This window comes from Mirounga angustirostris, unplaced genomic scaffold, assembly GCF_029215605.1.
Source record: "Mirounga angustirostris isolate CCGP_5_RB_7025 unplaced genomic scaffold, mMirAng1.0.hap1 SCAF_7, whole genome shotgun sequence".
Classification (NCBI taxonomy): domain Eukaryota; kingdom Metazoa; phylum Chordata; class Mammalia; order Carnivora; family Phocidae; genus Mirounga; species Mirounga angustirostris.
This window is the reverse complement of record NW_026991715.1, coordinates 126,824,830-126,850,665: the sequence shown is the minus strand read 5'-3', so window position 1 is coordinate 126,850,665 and position 25,836 is coordinate 126,824,830.

The following is a 25,836-nucleotide window of genomic DNA, read 5'->3' as shown; positions in this document are numbered from 1 at the left end:
AACAAATTCACTGAGTTGGAGGGAAAACTGTGCAATACTTAATGTAGAAATGCAGTAGGAATTCATTCTGACAAAGAGGAACAGACTAGGGGAATCAGAGGTGGTTAAATACTCCATCAACATAAAATTATAACTTAGTTGGAGGGCAGGAGAATCTAAGATTTTGCCAATGCTTTTGCCTTCTGTGGGGCAAAGTGGGGGCACTGGCTGCTGAGTGTTCAGAGCGTCATCGGGAGTCTCCATGGGTATCTGGGAGCCACAGTGTAAATCTCTGTTGCACTTTTTTCCCAACTTCTATGTCAAAATAAAGCTAAGCACGATTCTCATTAGAACTCTAGACATAGAAACTGCAACAGATACATGAATAGGGGATTCCCAACATGTCACCTCTGAAACTCGCATTCTGTTTCTTTTAGCTGATACCTTCAGAGAGTTAAATCTATATTCACCATTGACATGCATACATATTAGTTGTGTGCACATGGACATCGTGGAATTTTCAGAGACTGAAATGGCATTATTTAACTTAGTTTGGTCATCATAATAACCTCCTATGAATGATACTGTCATCTCCATTTTATAAATGGAAAAGCAGGCTACGAGAGGTTTAGTATGGTGCTCTCAGCTAGCGAGTGGTGGGGTTACAGTTTGAATCTAGGTCCGTGGGGCTGATGAAAGACAACTGCGAAATCTTTTCTACTCCTTCCATTGAGAGGTAGAGTCTAACTTCCGTTCTCTGAGGCCGGGTTAGCATTAGTGACTTTCTTGATGTAAAGAATGTAGTGGAAGTTATGTTCTGGAATTTCTGAAGCTCTATCATAAGAAGGCTTTGGAGCTTCTGCTTGGGCCTCTAGGAAACCTTGCTCACAGGAAATTCTCTTTCAGGATACTCTGTCTCGGAAACCAGCCACTGTGCTTTGCAGAAGGCCAGGTGGCCCCATGGAGAGGCTCACATGGAGATTAACTGTGGCCTACAGCTGACAGTCCTAGCTGAGCTCCCAGCCAGCAGCCATGCAAGTGATGTCATTGATGCATCCTCATCCTCAGGGACAATTTCTAGGCCAGTTGAGCCTTCAGAAGATTGTAGCCCTGATGTCTAATTGCAATCACAGAAGAGACTCCAGGTTAGCTTCCTAGTCCTGCTGTAACAAAGCACCACACCCTGCGTGGTTTCAAAAGACAGAAGTTTGTTCTTTCATAGTTCTTGAGATTAGGAGTATGAAATCAGGGTGTCAGAGGGACCACGCTCCCTTAGAAAGCTCTAAAGAAGAACGCTCCTTTGCCTCTTCCAACTTCTGGTAGCTCCAGGTGTTCCTTGGCTTGTGGCACTGTAGCTCCAATCTCTGACTACTTGTATCTTCACATGGCCTTCTCTGTGTGTGTGTGTGTGTCCATGTGTCCCCTCCTTTCCTTCTAATGACACCAGTCGTTGGCTTTAGGGGCCACTCTAAATTCAGGATGATTTCATCTTGAGATCCTTAACCACTTATATCAGCGAAGATACTATTTCCAATAAAGTTACATACTAATGTTCTAAGTGGACAAGAATTTGGGGGGACATTGTTTAATTGACTACCAACACCAAGCAGGAATTGTACAGTTGAGCTCTTTCTGAAGTTCATCCCTAAGATCATAGTCATAATCAAATTTTAAGGTACTAAGTTTTGCCGCAAGAGAAGACCGTGTCTTTCCACTTTGCTACACTGCTTCTTTTCATAGAACCTGCAGCATGAAGACTTGCCATACATATAATAGGCAATAGATATTTTAAAGGTTTTATTTATTTATTTATTTATTTATTTATTTATTTATTTATTTATTTGACAGAGAGAAAGACAGCCAGAGAGGGAACACAAGCAGGGAGAGTGGGAGAGGGAGAAGCAGACTTCCCGCGGAGCAGGGAGCCTGATGCGGGGCTCGATCCCAGGACTCTGGGATCATGACCTGAGCCGAAGGCAGACGCTTAACGACTGAGCCACCCAGGCGCCCCTAGGCAATAGATATTTTAAAAACTATACTTAAAGCTTGCAAACACTTGCATCCTTTATTTACCTTACAGAAAAATAGATTTGTGAACTAGCAAGTATAATACCTCATACATGGTAAGCATCAACATAAATTAATTGTTTGTACTATTAATTGCTAGAACCACAAAGATTTATTTAAATGTCTCTTCTCAAACAGCAAGTCTTAATCCTGTCTCTATACACTTGAGCTAAGTGTCTAAATATAAAAATATGTTTTCTTTACATTTGTTCTCCATAATTTCTTGGGACCACTCCAAAAATGTGGACTGGTCCTTGGCATGGATAATAAGAACACATCCTGGAGGTGCTTGCGTGGCTGAGTCAGTTGGGTGTCCAACTCTTGATTTTGGCTGAGATCATGATCTCAGGGTTGTGAGATTGAGACCCATGTCAAGCGCCTCATTGAGCATGAAGCCTGTTTAAGATTCTCTTTCTCCCTCTCTCTCTGCCCCTACCCAGCTCCCTATTCCCCCACCCTGTTCTCTCTCTCTGGAAAAACCAAAAACAACAACAACAAAAACACATCCTGAACTACAAGAGGATATAGATAACCTGGCATTAGTCATCTACATATTACCAGTTTTGCCAGAAGAAAGGCATCTTTGATGTGTGTAGTTGTATGTGCATGCACATGCACTGCATCACAATCTATCAGTCATTATTGCAGCAACGTGTTCATTACCATAATTTATTTGACTAAGGCAGAGATGGAAAATTATCAGCCTACTGGATATATCTGTCTTGGACTTGACATTCAGTGACTCGATCTAAAATCTAACCCAAGGGATAAGATCACCCTGCATGTTGTTTTTGGATGCATCAAATAATTTCCCCAACCTAGTGGTTAAATCATTAAAAGCAGAACATCTGAAGGGTTAAGGCTAACGAAAATGGAGAACAATGATTACATTGCTTATTTCAAATCGGAGAAAATAAAGGGTGAACATTTTCTAAACTCACCACCCCAGGGAAGAGCAGTGCATGGTGAAAGTTTAGTAACATCTAAGAAATTGCTCGATTTCATATCACTCATGTCCAACTTCTCTTTCATTCTCCTTGTATATGTCTTCCTTTCCTCCTCAGTGCTGTGTCTCCCCGTTCCATCTTTTTCACCCTACCTCATTCTTGGTCTGCTAACTTTTTCCCAGGGACTTTTGACCTTTCCATTTTTCATCTGAACCCAGTGGCAAGTCACAGGCCATTGTAGTATTGTTTAAATGTATATAGTATTTGCTGAATGAAAACATTTCTAATTCTTAATTATTCAATGGTTACCTCAAACAGAAATGTAAAATAGCTGAATGAAATTATATTACTATTTACTTCTCTAGGTCTGATAACTCTGATTATTTTTGCCTACTTATTTGCATAATTATGTCTTACTTATAAAAGAGTTTCTAACACAAGAATACATTAAATACACTATCCTGTCTGCGAAGAGAACAAATTTCATTAATTGTTAATAATTTGGGAAGATTTATTTTGAATTAGTGAAGAGCTTCAATTGAATATGTAATTTTGTTCATGAAGTTTAAAAATTTTACCCTAAGAAGAGAAAACTGTTGCTAAGCCAACACTGTCACTTAATCTTACAAATTAGGTTTTTAGAGACCTAATTTATAGAAATAATAATGTGTATGAGGGGATGTAATAAAGTATAAAGAATAAAAACATTTCCTCACCAGAAACTTTCCTGAAAGATATCCCAAAAGAAAAGTATTCAGAATGAGAGAACCATACTTCCTTGTGTAGACTTACATGCTGACAAGTTAGTAGGGATCATGATAAAACCAGGGGCATAGAGCTGCTGGGTCCTCCAGCTTTCCTAGAGTGACCCCAGATGTTCTGTATGTATGAACGGAGCCTAGGAAGTTACTTGCCTCTGGAAGGTGAGGCTGGCGTGGTGAGTGGTGTCTACCTCCGTGACATAAATGGGAAAACAAAAGGCACATCATTAAAATAAAGCAACAGCTATGATGGGGAAAGCCATTAAAGGAAGCCAAGGCACATATAGATGTGAGAAAATAGGAGAAAGGCCTGATGCCCATCATGTGAGTTAAATACTGTGTTTTATGGTTCAACAACATGTCTATAATGATCATTTGTAAACTGTAGGCAGTTGTCCTGAGGGAGGAAGGCTTTAAGATATTCTTTCAAACAGGTTTCTTTTATCTCAGTATTAAAAAGTCTGGTTTAAATGTGAATCCTGTTTTGCACTTGAGCTTTTTTTTTTTTTTTTTTTTTTTGCTTTTAAGAAGTGGAATATTCAGACAAACCTGATAATTTACACTACAAATTCAGATTAGCTCTGAGTTTAGCTTTGCCTTTTCACTAAAAACAAGGACACCTCAATGAATGATCATCACAAAACCAAAATTAAAGATGATTAAACCACCAAATTAGAAAAAAAGTGTTCTCCTTTGCATTTGAAGAATGGCCATGTGGCAAACAATAATCTCAATCTAGGTACACCACACATGCTCAATAAATATTAGTTAAGTTTGCTAAAATTTATAATACATGTGATCTCCACACTGGATTGTAAAAACAAACAAAACCAAGAGCTTCATTATTTCACATGTGGTATGGGATCAACTCAATTATACCCTGAAATCTGAATATTCAAAAAATTTTCTCAAAATTTGGTTTTCTTTTGTGAGCAATTACAGCTTCATTTATAGTGCACAAAAGAGACCTCTTCCCTACCCCACAATTTAGAGTGTGCCTCAGTGAAGTTGTCATTAGAAAGTCAGACAAAAAATAATCAGCAGAGGGTTGTAACAAGGAAGAGTGAATAATAGTAAGTTTCAAACTCATAATGTCCAAAACTGAAATTGTCATGCTCTCCTCAACCCCTTTCCCAAATCTGGCTCTTGCATTGGGCCCACCCTCTGCCTGGCCAGGATGCTTGAAGTCTCATAATGAGCTTACTGGTTTATATACAATCACATTAATCATGACACCTTTTTTCCCTTTAATTTTATCTCTCTGTTTCTATTTCTATAATTTAGACCCCCATCCTCCCATACATGGATACTTCAGCAGATTCCTTTGGTCCAGTTTTATCATCTGTCAATCAAATCTACCTCCTTCTTTTTAGAATCTTAATTTCATCATATCACTCCCTTACAACCTTTAGTGGCTCCCTATTTCCCAGCCCAGTAAGTCTTGGTTCCCTGTATAGCTTTCAGGAATCTCAATTTACATGTATAACATCTCTGTTGCATTTATTACTCCTTCTCGGCTTAGAATCCGATATACTTTAATAAGGTCAGATATCTGCTTTTTCTACAAAGACATTATACTTCCTTATGCTGTATTTTAGATTCTTTTGTTTCCAGAAAAACTCAACCCTGTTTGTCTCCATTTACCTTCAAAGACAGACTTAAGTCCCACCTTCCTTCCTGATTCCTCTAGTTCTTACATCTCCTTTGGCCTCCCCTTTTACATACAATTCAGTCCGTCATTGTAATCTTTCCAAGAGAGTCAGTATTGTTTCAAGTGCCATCACTTGGCTTCTTCAAATGACCTTATGTTTCCTGAATGTAAACGTCACCTTCTCAAGAAGGCCTTTCCCAACTATACCTTCTACCTCCAATTCAGGTTAGGTCCCCAAATTATATGCTCCCATCAGACCCCGTGGTTTCCATAGTAGCACTCACCGTACTTGCAATGGTTTGTCTATTTCCCTATGTAACCATGAACTCTTTTTATGACATCAGTCTAATCCATCCACATTGGACACCATTGTAGCCCAGAGTGCCTGGCACACAGCAGCTGCTGCAAAAACATCTTTTGACTTTTGTTAAGTTGAAAGCAAGAACTGTGTCTTCAGTCTTGTTTTGCTTTTTGTGGTTTTTTTTTTTGTATTCCCTGAAACAGTTGTTAGTGTGTAATTTTTAAAAATCATAAAACCTTACGTAAACATGGGAAAGTTATTAATGATAGTTGAGTTTATTTTTCATGGAACTAGGGGTGGTGTCAAGCTTGCTTCGAGAAAGAAGTTATAAACATTAGTTTTTAAAAATCTCCTCAGTAAACCACAATGGAAAACAAGCCAACAGACTCCGCGGGACCTTGACTCACCTGAGGTGGGCCTGAGCCTTCTCAAGTCTGTAAGGGTGAAGGCAGGGAGGCAGAAATTGACAGTTCCTCTGCCCTGTGATTTCCAGAAAAGAACTTGTTCTTGTGATCCTTAGCTGAGCATGGAGTCTTAGAGAAAGAGTGAGGGCAGGGCATGAACATGGCAACCAGAACTAGTGACATCTCCAGCACGCGTAACTCCAATTTATAGATCCTTCTGGGCCTGGAACCCATCACTTAAAATAGTGGCTGTTGTGGCTGGAATCCCTCAGGAACCCCCAGACCTGACGTTAACTTTTCTTCCAGGTGCTCATCCTAACAACACACCGGGGCACAAGACAAGCCCTTTTCTCAATCCTGGAGCTCCCTCATGCAGAATCCGAGTTTCTTTGTCTTTTTTTTTTAAAATAACTTGTAGCTTTCCTACAGTCTTTAACTCAAATCTCTGAAATCTCACTCTTGGGTCTTTGGTTTACAACTGTCTGATTTAAACCATATATATGTATGTGGGCAGAAAGGATCCAGTTTCTTGAGGTCTTTCTGATGCCTATCTCTCCTCCCATTCTCTCTTTGATACCTGCTATGAAACAGGGCCATTCGTTAATTGGTTCAACAAATAAAGAGTGTCTACTATGTGCTAGGAATGATTCTTGATGAGAAAACAGAGACAGTAACTAATCCAGGTTCTCACAGTTCAGAAGAAATGGCTCTAGGGGCTGGAGGCATCTCTCGAAGAGACCTCTTCACGTTATTTGAGGGATACAGTGGAAGTCTGAAGTCAACCAAGCCCCCAAAGCCCAGTACATGAGAATGATCAGTAGCAACATTCAACAAAATATTTGTTGTTCCTGGTCATATATGGCACATGTGATACCACCCTAAACACAACCCCACGTACGTGGTCCTCCCCTCAAAATTCAGGAGGTCAGGGAACTCTGGTTCCTATCTGGAAAAGGAGAACTGATGTAATATGGCAGGATGACAGAAGTTCTTCCTGGTCAAAGTTGGAGGTGCAGTTGGTAGGCAGAGAAGGTTAAATGTGGGGTGTGTGAGCCTCCGTGACCCATACGGAAATTGCAGACATGTCACCTTTGGCCAATCTCCCTCTGTGTCCTTGTGCTCATGGACTCTGATCACTTATCAGCTGTCTTCCAGTTTTTCCACCTCCTCCTGTAGGTTTCATCCTTTCTTACAGAATAGCAGGTCCTACTAGCCTAACGGCAGCTGATTAAATTACCAGCAGTATTTTTAGCCAAGCTTCATTAAAGACTCAACACAAGGCCAGACTATGTTAGTCATAACATCAGAGCAAAACCACAGACTCCCTTTTCCTTCATTTTAATCAAGTGTATTTACATATATTTACAACTGTCTCTGCTTACTCAGAAATGATCTTTTTTGCAGCTTAGTCATGAAGCCTTGGTTGAGTGTCCCTGTGTTCAAATAAGCTTTAGCTCTTATTTATTTATGACCACCTGTAATGGGGTTTCCTCCTTTTCTTCTTCCTCCTCTTCCTCTTCTTCCCTCTCTTTTTTGTCACAGACATCTCCCATTTGTATGTTTCTTCCTGTTGCTTTCAGAAGATTCAAAATTTTGCATATTTATTTATTGGTTAGATTTCCTATAGACCCATCCATAAAAATATTTTGGAATAATCATCACTTTCTTTGACAACCATTTATCCAGAGTCATCTCAGAAGTCTGGTGATTTGAAAATTAGATAGTTGGGCATCTGTGTCTCCAATATGGTAGCCACTAGCCACACTGAGCTAGTGAGCACTTGAAACGTAGATAGTGCTTCATGTGAAATGATGAGTTTAGATATATTGGATTATTTAAAATTAGTGTTACCTATCTTTTTCCTTTTTAATGTGGCTATCAAAACATTTAAATTATATATATGTTTGCTACTATACTTCTATTGGCAAATACTGACCTACACAGGTCAGTTTCTCTTGCATAGCAACACGAAAGAATCCCAAAATGATAGAGGGCAGGGCATGAACACTGCAGTGAGAACTCATGACAGTTCCACTTATTAGTTTGGTGATCTTAGGCATGTTACTTATCTAATCTCAGATTTAGTTTCTTCCTTTGTAAAATGAGGGTAATTATAATTCTTATCCTTAACAATGAAACGAGATGATGGCTATACCTAGTTTGGCATGGAATCTAGCACAAGGGAAATGCTTATTCAGTAAAAAATATTATTACATGAGTTATTAAGTCCTGAGAGAAAAGTCTTCCTTTTAAGAAGACTTAAACGAACTGGTTTTAAGAAAACAACAGAAATTCATCAGCATCTCTGGTCTGTCCAGACTTGGCTCCACCATGAGGCCCTTATCACCAAGTATTCATTTTAGATTTCACATTGTAGGGGTTGCCCTTTGAAAGATTTTCTTTACCTATGAGGCTTGTTGTCTTTTACCTTCTATCGCCCATCTCGGTGCTTTTTAAAAAATAAATACAAATTATAAGTTTGTGGTTAGCCAATTCTCTTAAGGACATTCAATTTAAAACTGATATCTTCCTTTCCTTACCTGACTTGAGCATTGATTTGAATATATAAGTTCCTTCTGAAAGTACAAATATAGTGCACTCATAACATTTTTAGAAAATAAGCAACAAATATTCAGTAGCTCTGTGTGACCATATGTGTATATGTATTACATAGTGAATAAACACGAGAGGGTACCCATCAGCGTTGTACAATATGGGCTTTGTTAAGAGTTCAGGTATGTTTTCAATTTCAAGGATTTTGTTTTGTTTTGCTTTGTTTGGATTTTAAGATATCCAGGATATCCTCCTTCCTGCTTCCCACCTATCCACACAATTTCTTCTGGTTATCTTTAGATGATATGTGTTATTGTAGTTTGAAGCAGGAAAAGGGTACCAGTAATTGTCCTTTTTTAAATAAGAATTTAATGGGTTAACCTGCTTTACAGTTACATTAGATTTTTTAGGCACAAGCCAGTGGTTGTCGTAAGATAACATGATTGGTAAGCATAACTTTACTATACACCATAAATAATTTAGCACACACATACACACATGTGCACATTTAACATGAACTGGCATATTTATCTAACACTAGCTTTATATGGCTACTTCCCTGGCTGGATTCTTTCTTATCTTTTTTCATCATCAGACATGATCTTGTCTAAAAAGTCTTAGAACAAAACTGTATGCTACATCAAGTCTTCCCAGCTGAGTATTTTGCAGCCAGTATATTCTTTTTCATGGTCAGTAGGCAGAAAGATGCCTCTAAAATCATTCTAAATTTAGCTGGACAGTCAACACTCTGACAGATGTTTGTAAATGGTCTTTCAGCGGATTGGTGTAACACACTGAGACCTCATTAGCATGTCATCACTGCATGTTGTGCTGTTGTGTCTGCTGGTTTGCAAATGAACCAGGGATATTGAAACTTCAAATTTAACTCCCTTCCAACAACATTATTTCCTAAGAGCATTTATCACAGTTTTGACAGTTACTATAACCAACAAGAAACTGCCCGAGGCTCTTTAGAATCACCACATCCAGCAAACTTCACATGCCCTGGGATGGAATTAAGAGCCCTTGCTGTTTCCCAGGGCACTCGGGTGCAGAATATTTTGCAGGAGAAGAGTGAAATATGAAGAGGCAAAGCCTTGACATTTGAAAAGCAAGCAGCTTCATTTGGCAAGATGACATTAGTTCGTTGCTTCCTCCATTCATTGTTTCTCCGTAATGCTGGAAATGTCAGCTAGGGGCCAAGGACGTGCATCACACAGTGAGGGGCAGAGAGTCGGGGCTGGCGTGGCAGCAGCAGCGAGAGTGGTAGCAGTCATATAATTGTTGCCATTTCCTGGTGATGCTTTTCAAATGACTATTTTTTTAGATGCCATCCAGCAGAAGAGTGTGCCTCCAAAGTGGACTATCAAACATGCAGTCTCTGACCCCCAAGATGAGAAAAAGATACCTTAAAGGTAAAAGGATATAACTTAGCCATGGAGTAGATGTGGTGGCAAAGACTGGCCAACTGGCTCAAGAGAGCCAAATGAAAAGGCAGGGCAGTCTCTGACCCCCAAGATGAGAAAAAGATACCTTAAGGGTAAAAGGATATGACTTAGCCATGGAGTAGATGTGGTGGCAAAGACTGGCCAACTGGCTCAAGAGAGCCAAATGAAAAGGCAGGGCAGTCTCTGACCCCCAAGATGAGAAAAAGATACCTTAAGGGTAAAAGGATATGACTTAGCCATGGAGTAGATGTGGTGGCAAAGACTGGCCAACTGGCTCAAGAGAGCCAAATGAAAAGGCAGGGCAGTCTCTGACCCCCAAGATGAGAAAAAGATACCTTAAGGGTAAAAGGATATGACTTAGCCATGGAGTAGATGTGGTGGCAAAGACTGGCCAACTGGCTCAAGAGAGCCAAATGAAAAGGCAGGGCAGTCTCTGACCCCCAAGATGAGAAAAAGATACCTTAAGGGTAAAAGGATATGACTTAGCCATGGAGTAGATGTGGTGGCAAAGACTGGCCAACTGGCTCAAGAGAGCCAAATGAAAAGGCAGGGCAGTCTCTGACCCCCAAGATGAGAAAAAGATACCTTAAGGGTAAAAGGATATGACTTAGCCATGGAGTAGATGTGGTGGCAAAGACTGGCCAACTGGCTCAAGAGAGCCAAATGAAAAGGCAGGGCAGTCTCTGACCCCCAAGATGAGAAAAAGATACCTTAAGGGTAAAAGGATATGACTTAGCCATGGAGTAGATGTGGTGGCAAAGACTGGCCAACTGGCTCAAGAGAGCCAAATGAAAAGGCAGGGCAGTCTCTGACCCCCAAGATGAGAAAAAGATACCTTAAGGGTAAAAGGATATGACTTAGCCATGGAGTAGATGTGGTGGCAAAGACTGGCCAACTGGCTCAAGAGAGCCAAATGAAAAGGCAGGGCAGTCTCTGACCCCCAAGATGAGAAAAAGATACCTTAAGGGTAAAAGGATATGACTTAGCCATGGAGTAGATGTGGTGGCAAAGACTGGCCAACTGGCTCAAGAGAGCCAAATGAAAAGGCAGGGCAGTCTCTGACCCCCAAGATGAGAAAAAGATACCTTAAGGGTAAAAGGATATGACTTAGCCATGGAGTAGATGTGGTGGCAAAGACTGGCCAACTGGCTCAAGAGAGCCAAATGAAAAGGCAGGGCTTCAGGCAGGAGGTGCCTACTAGAGCCTGGCTCAGTCTGGTGAACAGCAGGCTGACACTGAGCTCCAGGAGATGGAACAGAACCACTGTGGAGGGCACTGGGCAGACTGATTGTCAAGTCTGCCAGCTGTGACGCGGGCCTCTTGCCTGCCAGGGTCACGCTACCTTGAAGAGCACAGAAATCTGGGAGGACAAACAGTGAGCCTGTGTTGGGGAGATTTCAAAACAGTTGGGCTGTTTGGATCCAGAGCATACTCATCCTTCCTTTCTCCCTAAGACGTGGGTCTGGGCTGGGCTGTCTTGCCTGTACACAGCATCACTGTGCATTATGCTGTCCTGACATACCCTGACCCACTGGTGCTCCCCATCAAAGTTGGGTTCATCTAGTTTGCTTCTCTTGCTGATCTGTCATTCTCACTGACTGGATGTAGGTTCCCAGAGGCAGACTCTGAAAACAAGATACTTGTGAGGAATTATCAGAAAAAAACTAATGGGAGGTGAAACTAATGGGAAGTAGTAGAGGAAGAGGAGGAAGACAAAAAGGGTGAGCTATCAAGCTAATCACCAATGTGGGCAACTGCAGCTGGATTTTACTAGGGAACTCTGGGAGACAGTATAGAACATGCACCACAGAGTTATCCTACCCAAAGGACCTGGGATATTTATCAGGCAGATCCTCTCTGACATCGAGGGCTGTTCCCAAAGGTCATAATTCTTCAGATTTTCTTGTTTGCTTCACATGTAGGTCAAAGGAGCCCTGGTGGGCAGTGGAAGTCTTCAAGCAAAGAGTTGTAGTTGCTGACAGTTGGAAGTTGGTTTACTGCACGGATCATGGTGAGCTAAGGGGAAAGATGGGCATTTGCTAGTCCCCAACCATGGGTCACACCCACCATCCTCCTCTTTCCCTCATAATGTATCTCATCCCATACTCTAGCCATGCAAGTCTCTATTTACAGCTCTGATTTAGATTTGAATTCTGGTTGTATACTTAAGACTACTCAAGTTCAAAGGGAACCATAACATATTCATCAGTTCCTTACACGTATTTCAAATCCATCATACTCCTGATACTGTACTAAGTGTTGAGGAGTCCAAGATGAATGCAACATGGTTCCTACCTACAAGAAGTAAATTTTTCAGAGCTTAAAATGATCTTCCCACTTCTGCCTGCCAGAAGAAACCTACTTAATACAGTGTCCTCATTTCTCCAAGACACTCAGGTTCACTACTCTGTCTTCGATATATACTTGCTGAATCCATCATTTTCAAGTCATTTCTTTTTCCAGTCAACTGATAAACACCATCAATCCTTTTTCTTTCTTCTTTCTTTCTTTCTTTTTCTTTCTTTCTTTCTTTCTTTCTTTCTTTCTTTCTTTCTTTCTTTCTTTCTTTCTTTTCTTTCTTTCTTTCTTTCTTTGTCTTTCTTTTTCTTTCTTTCTTTCTTTGTCTTTCTCTCTTTCTCTTTCTTTCTTTCTTTCTTTCTTTCTTTCTTTCTTTCTTTCTTTCTTCCTTCCTTCCTTCCTTCCTTCCTTCCTTCCTCCCTCCCTCCCTCCCTCCCTCTCTCTCTCTCTCTCTCTTTCTCTTTCTTTCTTTCTTTCTTTCTTTCTTTCTTTCTTTCTTTCTTTCTTTCTTTCTTTCTTTCTTTCTTTCTTTCTTTCTTTCTTTCTTTCTTTCTTTCTAGCTTTGGTTTATTCCATTCCATTCTAACTGCCATAATCTATCAGATTGTCTCAGTGTTAACTTATTTCTTTTATAGCCTCAGTTAACTGTCTTACCTCTCCCATCTTCTAAAGCCCTCTGTGTAAATAAAATTTACCTCCTACACCACAGTGATGTGATGAATCTTTCTAAAACATGTCTGAAATGTCTTTCCATTCCTTGCTTGTTCATGAAGATTCAAGACCTTCCCCAATTTTTCATAACTCTACCTTTCCAAAATTCTCTTATACTGTTACCTTAGAGGAATCCTCTGAATAAGCCAGATTAATCTACTCACTGTCACCCAATAAAACATGTACATTCAGTCTCTGTACTCACCACTCATCCCACTTTCCCATCTTCTCTGATCTACTCTCCCCTGTACCAGATCCTAGTCAGATTTTAAGGTGGAGCTCAGGTCCCATCTTCTCCTGAAGCTTCTGATTAGCCCAATCCTTGCTGATCCTTCTTGACAGAATCCGTTATTACATGTACTAATCATTTGATGTTTTATCATTGTCTGCAATATGTGACATTATTTGTATATAACTTATTATATCTGTTTTAGAAATTGCAACGGCTATTGTTAAACACTTGAGGGTCAAGTTTCTTTAAAATTTTACCTCTTTTAATTTTGTAACAATACTGTGACATAGCTCTTATTTTCCTTATTTTAAGAAGAAGAAATTGAGCATCAAAAAGGATAAGGAACTTGTCCAAGGGAAAAAAGAACAGCCAAAACTTTTAAAAATTAGAATTTGAAACCAGATGTGTTTGACTTTTGATATCTACAGTATCTTCCCAATGAAATTAATTCATTAATTCATTCATATAAATTCCTTAAAAACAAGGACCAATCTTATTCTTTCTCTATAGACAATGCATATATGTAACAGGGGTTCAGTATAATTATTCATTTAAATTTGGGGGAATTTTCCTTATTGTGAGTAAACTCAGCGGCATTTTGTTTTATTTTTGTCTACTTAGTTCAAAAATAGCTAATGGATCTAAAAAACTGACTTTGTTCATGTTTGGTGAGTCCACTAGTCTGTAAACTCCATAAAATCATGAACAGTGTATGTTTGTTCATCACTATATTTCTGTGCCTACTGAAAAAATTACTTGTTGAGTGAATATTTTGCAATCAATATGCCCTTATGAGGGTAGGCTTATGTTAAACAAAAATTTGAGAACAACAAGCCATGACATAAAGGTATGATATGGTCTTAAAGGAATTTATATTCTAAGTCCTCAGGGCTGAACTACTTCGAACAGAGAAAACAGGATGTCCTCTTTGCCATGGGCATTTGACTTTGGACTTGGCACCTGTTACCAGTGCCTTAGCAAAGGGCATTCAAGGTGACTTACTCCCAACATGCAACCTTTTTCAGTGAGTGGAACAACTGATTCTGATGACATAGCCTAACATTCAGTTTTCAATTCTCTGGTGATAGCCACATCAAACATCTTTCTCCCTGTTAGTTTTCCTTGAAGTATCAATTCCTAAATGAATGATACAAATACACTGATTACTGGAAATTCTATCAGAGCTTCTTAAACTGGCATATGTAGATGGTCTCTAAAGGTCCTCTAAACACTTTAATATTGTCTACAAAATATTGGATGTGTGTGCATTATGTTTTCTGGAGAGAAAGCTTTATGGCGTCAAAAGATTCCTTGTATTTAGGCATCTGTTTCTGCTTTTGTTTGTTTGTTTTGTTTGTTTGTTTGTTTGTTTTAGATTCCACACATGAGTGAAATTATCCAGTGGTTGCCAGAAGGGAAGGAGGTGGGAGGATGGGCAAAATGGATGAAGGGGAGAGGGAGATACAGGCTTCCCGTTATGAAAGGAATGAGTCACAGGGATGAATACAGTCAGTGGTATTGTAATGGCCTCACCTGGTGACAGATGGGAGCTATGCCTGCGGTACACACAGCACAATGTGCATAGCTGTTGAATCCCTATGTTACACATCTGCAGTTTATGCAACATCATGTCATCTATACTTCAATAAAAAAAGATTCCCAAAGGAATTCATGACCTCAAAACAGGTTAAGCATTATTGCTTAATGTAAACTAGTAAATTGTAGTCTTGGTTATTACCTATTAGTCAGATGGATGCTGTGATTTGTAAATACTTCTGTGTCTGTGTCTCACATCTCTGGCACAGTGCGAGGTAGAATGAAAGATGCTAAGACTTGCAAATCAACTCGCTATAAGTTGGATTCATAAAATGATCTCCTTTGGATTGAATCTCCTTCAGGTTAGCTGGCAATTAACTTTCTGGTCTATAAGACAGAAACTTAAGTTTCTTGTCAGGAAACAACTAATCCCAAATCTCCCCCACCACCTTCTAGAAGTGTGGGAGCATCGATTGCCAAGCCATAATCCTGGATTCCTGCATACGAGTTGCTCTTTACCTGTTCTGATGCTGGTAATGATTGTTTAACTATTTTGGTATTTCTTTGAATTAAATTAGATTTACCATTAACTATCCACTATTTCATCTAGTCACTTCTGGATCATGAATATCCAAGAGCAAGGAGCCTAACTGGGTTTATAAGTAAGATCAATGGCCATGACCTAGAGGGAGCCCAACTAACCCACAAAAAATAGAATCAGTAGATTTAACCCTCTATGGACATCAAGATGAGGGCAGGGCCGCTTACTTCTGTGGGGGATTTTATAGAGTTATGCATTTGACCTTTGGTAAAATTACTAATTTTTTAATTATCAGACCCAAGGGACACAATTCCTTTCTTTTCCTCAACTGCTGAATTATATTTTCATCATCACTCAGTAACAGTGCATTTATTCCAGAGCGATAATTACACCACAAGAAAGAAACATTTGCAAGTGTTACCATGTATAGGCAGGAAATACACTTCTTTTGTTTTTCCATGCTAAGGATAGGACTGCCAAGAAAGCCTTTATCAGAATTTCAACAACTTCCCATCTTCCCGTTTTACCACCATAAGTTTCGAACCTTAATTTTTCATTCTTTTCTTCTTCATCACTTTCTTCTGCTTTCTTTAGAAGGCTGAACTGTAAGCTCATATAAAAAGAATTTCACTCTCCTGTTACCTTCTTCAGGAACACCATCATCATTTTGTCATCTGAATAGAGTTATGGATTTTTTTTCATGTAAACTTTGTGTGTTGCAAAAAAACCCCCAAAAAACAAAACAAAACGGACTAGTCACAGACTATCTCTTACCATGAAATCCCTGGTTTCAGTACATTGCAGCAAAAATTGGGTAAAATAAATAATATGAATGAGTAAGGAGGCACCTTGTTTACATTTCTAGTGATAGAAAGGGAAACTAGCAATGAAGTCTGGACTTTTTATGCTCAGCCAGCCCTTTCCTTTAAAAAATATTTTTGAATTGAGAAAAACTTAAGGATTTTGTGGATTGTTTCTCTCATAAAATATTGAAGATCCTGTTAATTCACCTTGCACCCTCTGGTGGATTAGAGACTGGACAAACACATGCTAATTAATGCCATTTTATTGATTAAAAAAATTTCTATAGATATTTCTTAAAACGTCATGGTGGCTGGTAAAAAACTAAAATTCCAAAGCTTCCTTGTTACTGAAAAAAAAAAAAGCCAAATCTTCTCTAATGTTTACCAATTTACAGAATCTGACTATAATAGGAAAATAGTCCATTTTTCTGTTTTTTGAACACATATTCTTTAGGAGAATTTTTGCCCACGTATCAGTGAAGTCTGTCTCCCATGGAGTAAAAAATTCCAGGAAGAATAATCATCGTGTCTTGGAGCAAGCTGACTGGCTATAACTCTTAGCTGGAGGCAGGGTGATATAGCAGAAAAGTATAGGCTTTGGGACTGTAAGGCTCAATTCAATTTCCAATTTCACTTCCTAGTAGTTACATGACTTTGGATAAGTTACTTATCCTTCTAGACCCTCAATTTTTCAGCAGAAAAATTTTAACAATAAAGGGCACCCTCTCTAGATCTTGTTTAATGGTGATAGATAACACACATAAATTGTTTACTATAACATGAAACTCTGTTAGGTGCAGGATTGTATCTTCCCCATATTCAACTGTTGAAGCCCTAACACCCACTGACTCAGAATGTGACTGTATTTGAGACAGGGCCTCTAGAGAGGTAACTAAGGTAAAACAAAGGCATATGGGTGGGCTCAAATCAACACGACTGGTGCCCATCTAAGAAGAAGAGATTAGGACATGGACATGGGTGTGCACAAAGGAAAGACCATGTGAGGGCACAGCAAGAAGGTGGCCAAGTGCAAGAGAAGAAGAGAGGCCTCAGAAGAAATCAACCCTGCAGGCACCTTGATCTTGGGACTTCTAGTCTCCAGGACTGTGAGAAAATAAATTTCTGTTGTTTAAGACACCCAGTGTGTGATTTTTTCTATAGCAGTCCTAGCAAACTAATTCAGGGTCATCATAGACTCTCGATGGATTGAGTTTTTATTGTTAGTTTTTCCATTGAAGTACCAGATATAAGCATCTAAGCTGGATAAACAGGGCTGGCTCATAGTTGATGTTGAACAATTGTCCACTAAATGAATTAAAGGGCATGCATAGCAAAGCATGAATGCTGCAAATATTCCCAACTAGCATACTGCAGTGCTACAAATTCCCGGCTCACTTAGGTTAGAACACTGAAGAGTCCTTTTAAGATACACATTAAGCCATTATCATCCATTAACATCTTCAGACAAATAATTTAGAAGATTGTCTCTAGTCTGAGAGACAAGGATCTTGAGAGCATAATATCCAGAGGAAGTAAGTTTTCAAAGGGGAGAGGGAGAAGGAAAGCTTGAGGACACAGGTCACTGAGGGTGAGGAAACTGTTCCATAGAATTGCCAAAGGAACAAAAAAGAGACGGTGCCCATGTGGTCACCGAGTTCAGGAAAGGCACTCAAACCAAATTAAGGTGCTGACAAAGGGACTGGGAACAATTTTTTTCAAACCATAATTTGCCTGTGGAGCAGATTTGTTTATCCCTAGAAGACAGCATCATTGTGTGTGTGTGTGTGTGTGTGTTTTTTCTCACCCAGATTTCCACTACAGAATCAGAACAGTCACACAGGACCATGAGTTTATATTTATACTCAGACGTCAAAGGTTAAATGGCATCTCGACATGGCTACCATTAAGACACACATAACAAGAAGAAAGATGCATTTGTAGAAGGTTAAGAAGGAAACTAAAGAAGGGAGTGAGGAAATAAAATGAAAATATGAAGGGAAATGGAGAGTAGCCACAAGATAATGGACACAAAGGAAATCCTAAACACAGAAGAGATCATAGACTCAGAAAACTCAAACTATTTCTTCAAAAGCCTGTTATCACTGTTATTTATATCTTCACCATGTTTAACATAAATCCCAATCAATGCAATTTAAGATGATCTCACCCTGAAGCGTACTGGGTTAATTGCTTTCTCCTAATAAGCCTCATGAACTTCAACCATCCTTTGACTTTGTGGAAGCTAAACTGAAATGAACTGAAGAAAACTAGAAAGAAATGAAAGGGTATGAATCAAATGATATACTGAAAGCAGATGACTTTCATTTGGCTCTAAGTCAACACTGACACCAACCAGTTAGTTTGGTTGGGTTGTCAGGAAATGGTTAAATCTAAAATTTTAAACTAGAAAGGAAATTAGACATCAATGTCCTCATTTACAAAACGATGGGTTTAGACTACATGAATCTAATGTCCATTCCAGCTATATTATTTCTGTGATTTGATAACGCAGTAACTTTCTTTAAATTTTTCTGCTTATCTGGTATTAGCAAAGATTGCAATGGCCAAGTGAGGATAAAATTAAATGACTTGGTTATAAACTGTCGAAAGAACACAATGTTAAATCAGATCATTTTCCAGTAAGTTCAGTGTTGTCTACTTGGCTTTTACTTTTCGTATGATCAGCCCAAAGTTTAGGTGTGAAGTCATTTCTTGGACAAGAGCTCTTTTTAAGCTTAGTTCACCAAATCTGACTTTCATTTAAAATTTTCTCTTTTTTGCCCATTTTTTGACATTTTCAAGACATTCACCAACAACACCTTTTTATCTGGTACAGACTAAAGCAACCAAAGATGTCATGAAGTAAGTAACTACGATTCTCCTGACAGAAAAAAAACCTTTCCATTCCAGTCAAATATCTAAGATGCCATTTTGTAAACTGATGATAAAAATAAATTCTCAGCAATCGCATATACATGACTGCAAAATGCCTGTAACAAAATATATCTCAAACATAATAGCTTGCTTTAAAAAACCTTTTAAAAAAAAAAAAAGATTTAATTTATTTATTTGACAGAGAAAGAGAGAGAGTGCACAAGAAGGGGGAGCGGCAGGCAGAGGGAGAAGCAGGGCTCATGACCTGAGCCAAAGGCAGACGCTTAGCCGCCTGAGCCACCCCGACGACTCCAAAAAAACTTTTTTAAAAAACATGCTTCAGATCATAGGGTTAGCAAAATAAAAACAACAGAACGAACACATGAACCCATAAAGTCAATAAGGTGTAAACTTCCAGTTCTCCTCGAGTTTTGTTAGAAGTGAAGAGAGGAGGGTTGGTGGCTTTAAATGATTGCATTAGATGACTACACAGCCCCCCAAAATGACATCCATCTCTATCAAGTCTAGTTTGCAAGCTTCTTGGGAGCAAAGAACCATTTCTTGTTCACTTTTGTAACTTCAGTGGCATTTCACATAATACATAACAGGCATTTTATATACATATGTTGTATACATGAAATAAAGAGTGAATTTGTGAATTGAGACAGATTAGAAGCATTAGAAATCTATCTAACTAAACCTGATTTATAAAGTGTGATTTTCTTTAGGGAGTTCTCATCATATACTGGCCTGGAACAGAAACAGCAGTAGAACAGGATGAACCAGAAATGGACTTGAAAAAAAGGATAAATGTACTTCAAATAGCATTAAAAGCTTAATATTTTGAGCTGTCTTTTTTTATATAGGAATTATGCTATGAAGTGTAAAATAGTTCAGGTAAATAACAATAGTTATATAAATGCAGTTGGGAAACTCATTTGATTTGTTATTACACTTTTGCATATGAGGTTATGCAATCATAGGTGATACATCCATAAATAACTAGCCAAGCTTAACTGAAAGGGGAATTACTTATGTCCTTTTTATGAATTGATTGCCTAGCCAGGACTTTTGAGCTTGAGAAAGTTGAACATGAAGCTCTGAGGGCTACAGTTACTAGCCCAGTTTTAGGAAGGAAGTATTCAGGGGAAGTCATAAGCCTTTCAAAAACATTGCAGGTCAGGTATAGATTGAATTGTCATTGGTTTCTTGTTATTGCAACCTTAGCATGACATATTAATTTGAAAGATGGTATTGTTCCTTATTACCATCTTCCATGAGAAGAAAACATTCAAGAGAACAGATGAAAATTTTTTTCCAGGTCTCCTGGGGTTTCCAATCTGTGTCACTGAAGGGAAATCTACATACTTTACTCCCGGCGCAACGTTTAGTAACCACAACATTCACAACATGCATGTTGTATGGTCTGCTTTTGTAACAATGCTCCTGGATCCTTGAAATCAGCAATCTAGTTTTTAAAAACCCTGCCACTTGATGGATCAAACTAGAAGAAGGATTCACTCACTTGAATAATCCAAACATGACATTTAAATCAGGTACATTACGCACAGTTTTCCCTCCCTGCTGAGGGGCACGTGCACTTGGAAGAACAGACGGATCTTGTTGCTCCCTGATAACGTCGGAGAAGCTTAGCTAGAATGTAGTGATGCTTAAAGCTCATTGGTTTTGCGTCTGGAGCCCAAGGCTGTTACTATGACTACAAAGCTGCAGTTGCTACGGCATCCACAGGCTCTTCCGAAGTCAAGGCTTCCGGATGGCCCAGCACAAAAGCTATTACTTTATGTTGTTTTCAAGAAGTCTTTGAATAGTAGTACAGAGTCAAAATAATTCCAGGTAAACAAGGTTTCCTATACTTCTGCATATAGACAGAAGGCTGTTCTTCAAAGTGGGTGTAAATGATCAGAAACAAATCCATCTCTCCCAGTGAGTCTATCAGGGAAATAAATTAGAATTGAAGGGAGATAAAATGTACACAACCGGTACTAAATTATTTCCATTGTCTAAATGTAGATTTAAAATGTATGGAGAAAAAAAAATGTATGGAGAATTTTCAAATAATCTCACACAAATCTGTAGATCATTTAGATTGGCAAGCCACATTAGCCTAGTCAGTGTTTGGTAGGAAAGATCAGCAGTGTTACAAAGCAGGAAAACAGAGAGTCACAGCATGCACCAGAATGGGAAACTCATTCACAATCTCGACTCTAGAATAGCTAGTCTCAGTTCTTTTTTATTTATTTGCTTATTTCAGCTTTATTGAGGTATGACTGACAAATAATCATTGTCAAATGTTAATTGACAAATATATAAACCATATGTATTTAAGGTATGCAGTGTGATGTTTTGATATATGTATACATTGGGTAATGATGCCTCTAAGCTAGCTAATTAACCTGTGCATCAGCTTATTTATTTACTTTTGTGTATCTGTGTATGTAGTAAGAACATGTATGATCTACTCTCTTAGCAAAAGTCAAGTATACAATACATTATTATTAATTATAGTCACTATCCTGTAAACTAGATCTCTAGAATGTATTCATCTTATCACTAAAAGTTATTTTCTCATGGACACTTTTTCCTGACACCCATACCAGATTGTTTCCCTGTTATATACTCCTAGAGTGTTCTGTCCTTCTTCACAGAACTCAACACTCTTATAGCAAATGTCCCTCTTTCCTTCTAGACCCTACAAGGGCACCATCACCCAACACAATGCCCCTAACAGTGTTCAATAAATATGTGCTAACTGGCTTAAAAGAAGCGTAAAGCTTGTTTAGAAAGGCATAAGTTGTCCAGTTTGCTTCAAATGTAAGAGTTCATGAGATGAAATAGTGGGACATGAGTTTATGGCTATATTTTCTAGAATCTTCCAAGTAAGACTGAGGCATTTACATATGATTCAGTAGACAAGGGAAGGCACTGTAGGATTCCGAGCTAGGGTTCCCAAGGTCAATGCAGGGTATGTTTGCAATGCTTCCTACCTGGAACTGAGGGCAGTCCAGCCAAGGCACACCATGTTTGTTGTCTTGTGTCTGTTACAGTGTCATCTTTCCAGAGTCACAGCCATTGTTGCTTATGAACACAGACTTGGTCATAAGAACATTTGGGATCCAGCATTTCCCTATAATGTGATTTACAAATTCAGTCAATGTTACCTGATAACACAGAGTTACGAAATTTTCACTTCTCTTGATGTCACCAATGTTTTACTGCCAACTCTCTCTGACAAGAAAGACCAATTTAAAAATAGCTCCAGGAAATGTGCTAAAAATCACAGCCCTCTTTGGGCACAACTTTGATTTCGTGTGGGGAGCAAAAGCGGAGTTAAGCAACATTAGTGTCATTTCCCCTGTTTTTGACTTAAAGAAAAAACTCAGCTTTATTTTACAAATGTCGGTTGCTCTGAACATCAGAACCAGAGGTGACAGTGGAAATGAGGTGTGAACGCAAAAGGGAGGAAGGCTGTTTTTCTTAGTTTTGTAGCTTCTTTTCTTCTGTGAAGCAAATAGTCTATTGGCAGTTGTTGGGTCCCAACACATATCTTTCCTCATAAGATCTAGTCCCCTGGGGGACTATGAGTCAGTGATTGTCGGCTCCTGCCCACCAAGCAGAGCTCCAGACACTTCTATTCTGGGCCCTGCCACATCTTCATTGTGTGTTAAGTATCTGGTTCCGTGCCATGAACACTCAATAAACAATGAATAGTGAGAATAATTAATACTTTTTTATTTTTTATTTATTTTTTATTTTTTTAAAGATTTTATTTATTTGAGAGAGAGAGAATGAGAGAGAGCACATGAGAGGGGGGAGGGTCAGAGGGAGAAGCAGACTCCCTGCCGAGCAGGGAGCCCGATGCGGGACTCGATCCAGGGACTCCAGGATCATGACCTGAGCTGAAGGCAGTCGCTTAACTAACTGAGCCACCCAGGCGCCCCTATTTTAGAGAGTTTTGTGAAACCCAGTAAAATACTACTAATTGCTACCTAAATGTATTAGAAAAACTACAATCTAATTTGTGGTAATAATATTGGAACATTTTAGTTAAGATACGAGCTTTGGAATCTGGAAAGATATCCTGGCTCTGCCACCTACTAGTTGTGTGACCTTGAACAAGTTATCATTGAATAATTCCCCCAATGTCATACACATATAAGCACTTACTGTGTGCCAGCTACTTTACCCTGAAGTATCCTCGTTATCATTCCCTCCATGTTTCAGGTGGGAAATTGAAGTAGGGAGGTTAAGCAACTTGCCCAAGGTTACAGTGAATACATTTTATAGCTAGGGTTCTAACTCCAGGAATCTGGTTTCTAGACCTTACGCTTACACCATACATAGTCTCTAAGCCTTAGTTACTTCTGTAAAACAGTTACACTGATAACTACCTCATGACATTATTGGGATTTCAGTGAGGAAATAAATGTAAAAAAGTTAGCACCATCTGCCCAGAGTAGATTCTCATTAAATGCTAGTTATTATCATTAATAATTCATGGGATTTATAATCTTAAAGAATATTAATTGCATGCTCGATGATCAGGTATCCATGTGAGTATTACCTTTTTTTGTTTTGGGGTTGTCCATGGTATAATTTTAGTCTTATACTAGATTTCCTCTTCTAATGAGTAGAACTCTGGGGCATTGTCCCTTCCTTTAGTTGATGTATGTTTAAGAAATATTGATACTAGTACAGTGTGGAGGTGTGATATTGGTACAATGTGGTGTAAGCTAAGGTACCAGGGCTCAACAGTGACTATTTTCAATGTGGTTGACTTACTTACCTTTTAACTACATTTTGAAGTTCCTTAAAGCAATGGTATATATCTGTGCTTGATAAGGGAATAGACACTAATGTAAAGGGGAGATTTTCTTTGATCAAAAGTTTTAGAGTATTCTGAAATAAACAGTTAAACATTTTTTTTTTCCAACTAGATACTTTTCAGCTCCATGCAAAAGCTTTCTATTGGTGCATAGAACATGGACTCTTTTAAACTCCCATCTGGAACTTCCAATCCTTATTTTTACTGTTAACTGACTGAAGATCACTGAAAGATAGAAATAAAAAACATCAGTTAGTTTGTGGGCACCCGTCCCTCCTCTACCCCATTCAAAATCTCTTAACAGCCACCAGTTTGCCCCAAGCACTGATTCTATTCTTTGTTAATTTTCTTCCTCTGAAAAAAGGCTAGTGTAGTTTGGATGAGAGCCTGCCTATTTCTGTTCTTACCACAGAGCTATGCCACTATTGATACTCATTGCTGGTTTTATATCCTTCTATTTTTTTTTTTACTTTCTGTTTTTTTAATTTTTTAAAAATTTTATTATGTTAATCACCATACATTACATCATTAGTTTTGGATGTAGTGTTCCATGATTCATTGTATGTGTATAACTACCCAGTGCTCCATGCAGTAAGTGCCCTCTTTAATACCCATCACCAGGCTAACCCATCCCCCCACCCCCTCCCCCTATATGCTTCCGTTTTTAAAAATGTAAATTATTTTCCCAGTCAACTAGATATATATAAATGCCCATAGGTGAAAGTTTTTATGCTAAGTACTAGAGATATAAATGCCAAACTGAGAGGAACATAAACTGAAGGAGTAGTGGGGAGAAGAGACTACAATTAGAAAAGCCAGAATAACCAGAGAGCTGGGAGGAAAATCAGATATTTATAGTATCATGAAAGTCAAAGGAAAAAATGGTTATTAGATTTAGGACATATCATTCAATTTTGATCTGAGGATCAGCACAGTTTATTTTTATTAAAAATATTTGTTGTTTCTGGGTGTGGGGTAGAAGCTAGATATTGGGGCTTGGTCCAGGCAAAGGGTCATTGGTGAGAGAAAAAGACACTAACAAAGCTTTTAGCAGTTGTACATGGTGGACGATATTGGAAAACTGAAAGATTACAAACATATGGCTCATTGCCTATACAGATATTTATTTATTTATTTATTTATTTATTTATTTATTTAAAGATTTTATTTATTTATTTGAGAGAGAGAATGAGATAGAGAGGGCATGAGAGGGGGGAGGGTCAGAGGGAGAAGCAGACTCCCCGCTGAGCAGGGAGCCCAATGCGGGACTCGATCCCGGGACTCCAGGATCATGACCTGAGCCGAAGGCAGTCGCCCAACCAACTGAGCCACCCAGCCGCCCCAGATATTTATTTAATTTTGAAGCTGCACAGGAGGCTAAGGTCCAAAGCCTCTGGAAAACAGAATGAAATCTCCCGTGTTCTCACAAAACAATGACCTCTCTAAGAGGATACCTAAACTAAATCATCTGCAGAATATCAAGGCCAAATAGTCAAAGACCACGAGACTGTCTATAGAAGTCTTGGAGACCATATGCTAGGCATAGTGATGAACTAGAGCTGACCAAAACTATAACCCAGTATTGACCCAGCTCAGTCCTGATTGGATCATGGTGATGTATGATCTACTTTTCTGTGTATCAGAGGAGAGGCTGAACTCTCTCTGGGGAAGACAATACCATCTAGAAACACTATAGTTCTTTTGTACCCAATAAAATTAAGATAGTTGACATGAGATGAAGCAAGACCATTTGGCTGGTGACCAATAGAGAAAAAATAGACAACTGAAGCATACAACAAAGTGATTCAGAATATGAGGTCAGCAGGCATGAACTTCAAGATAACTATGATTAATATGTTAAAAAAAAGTAAATGATGGGGAAAATAT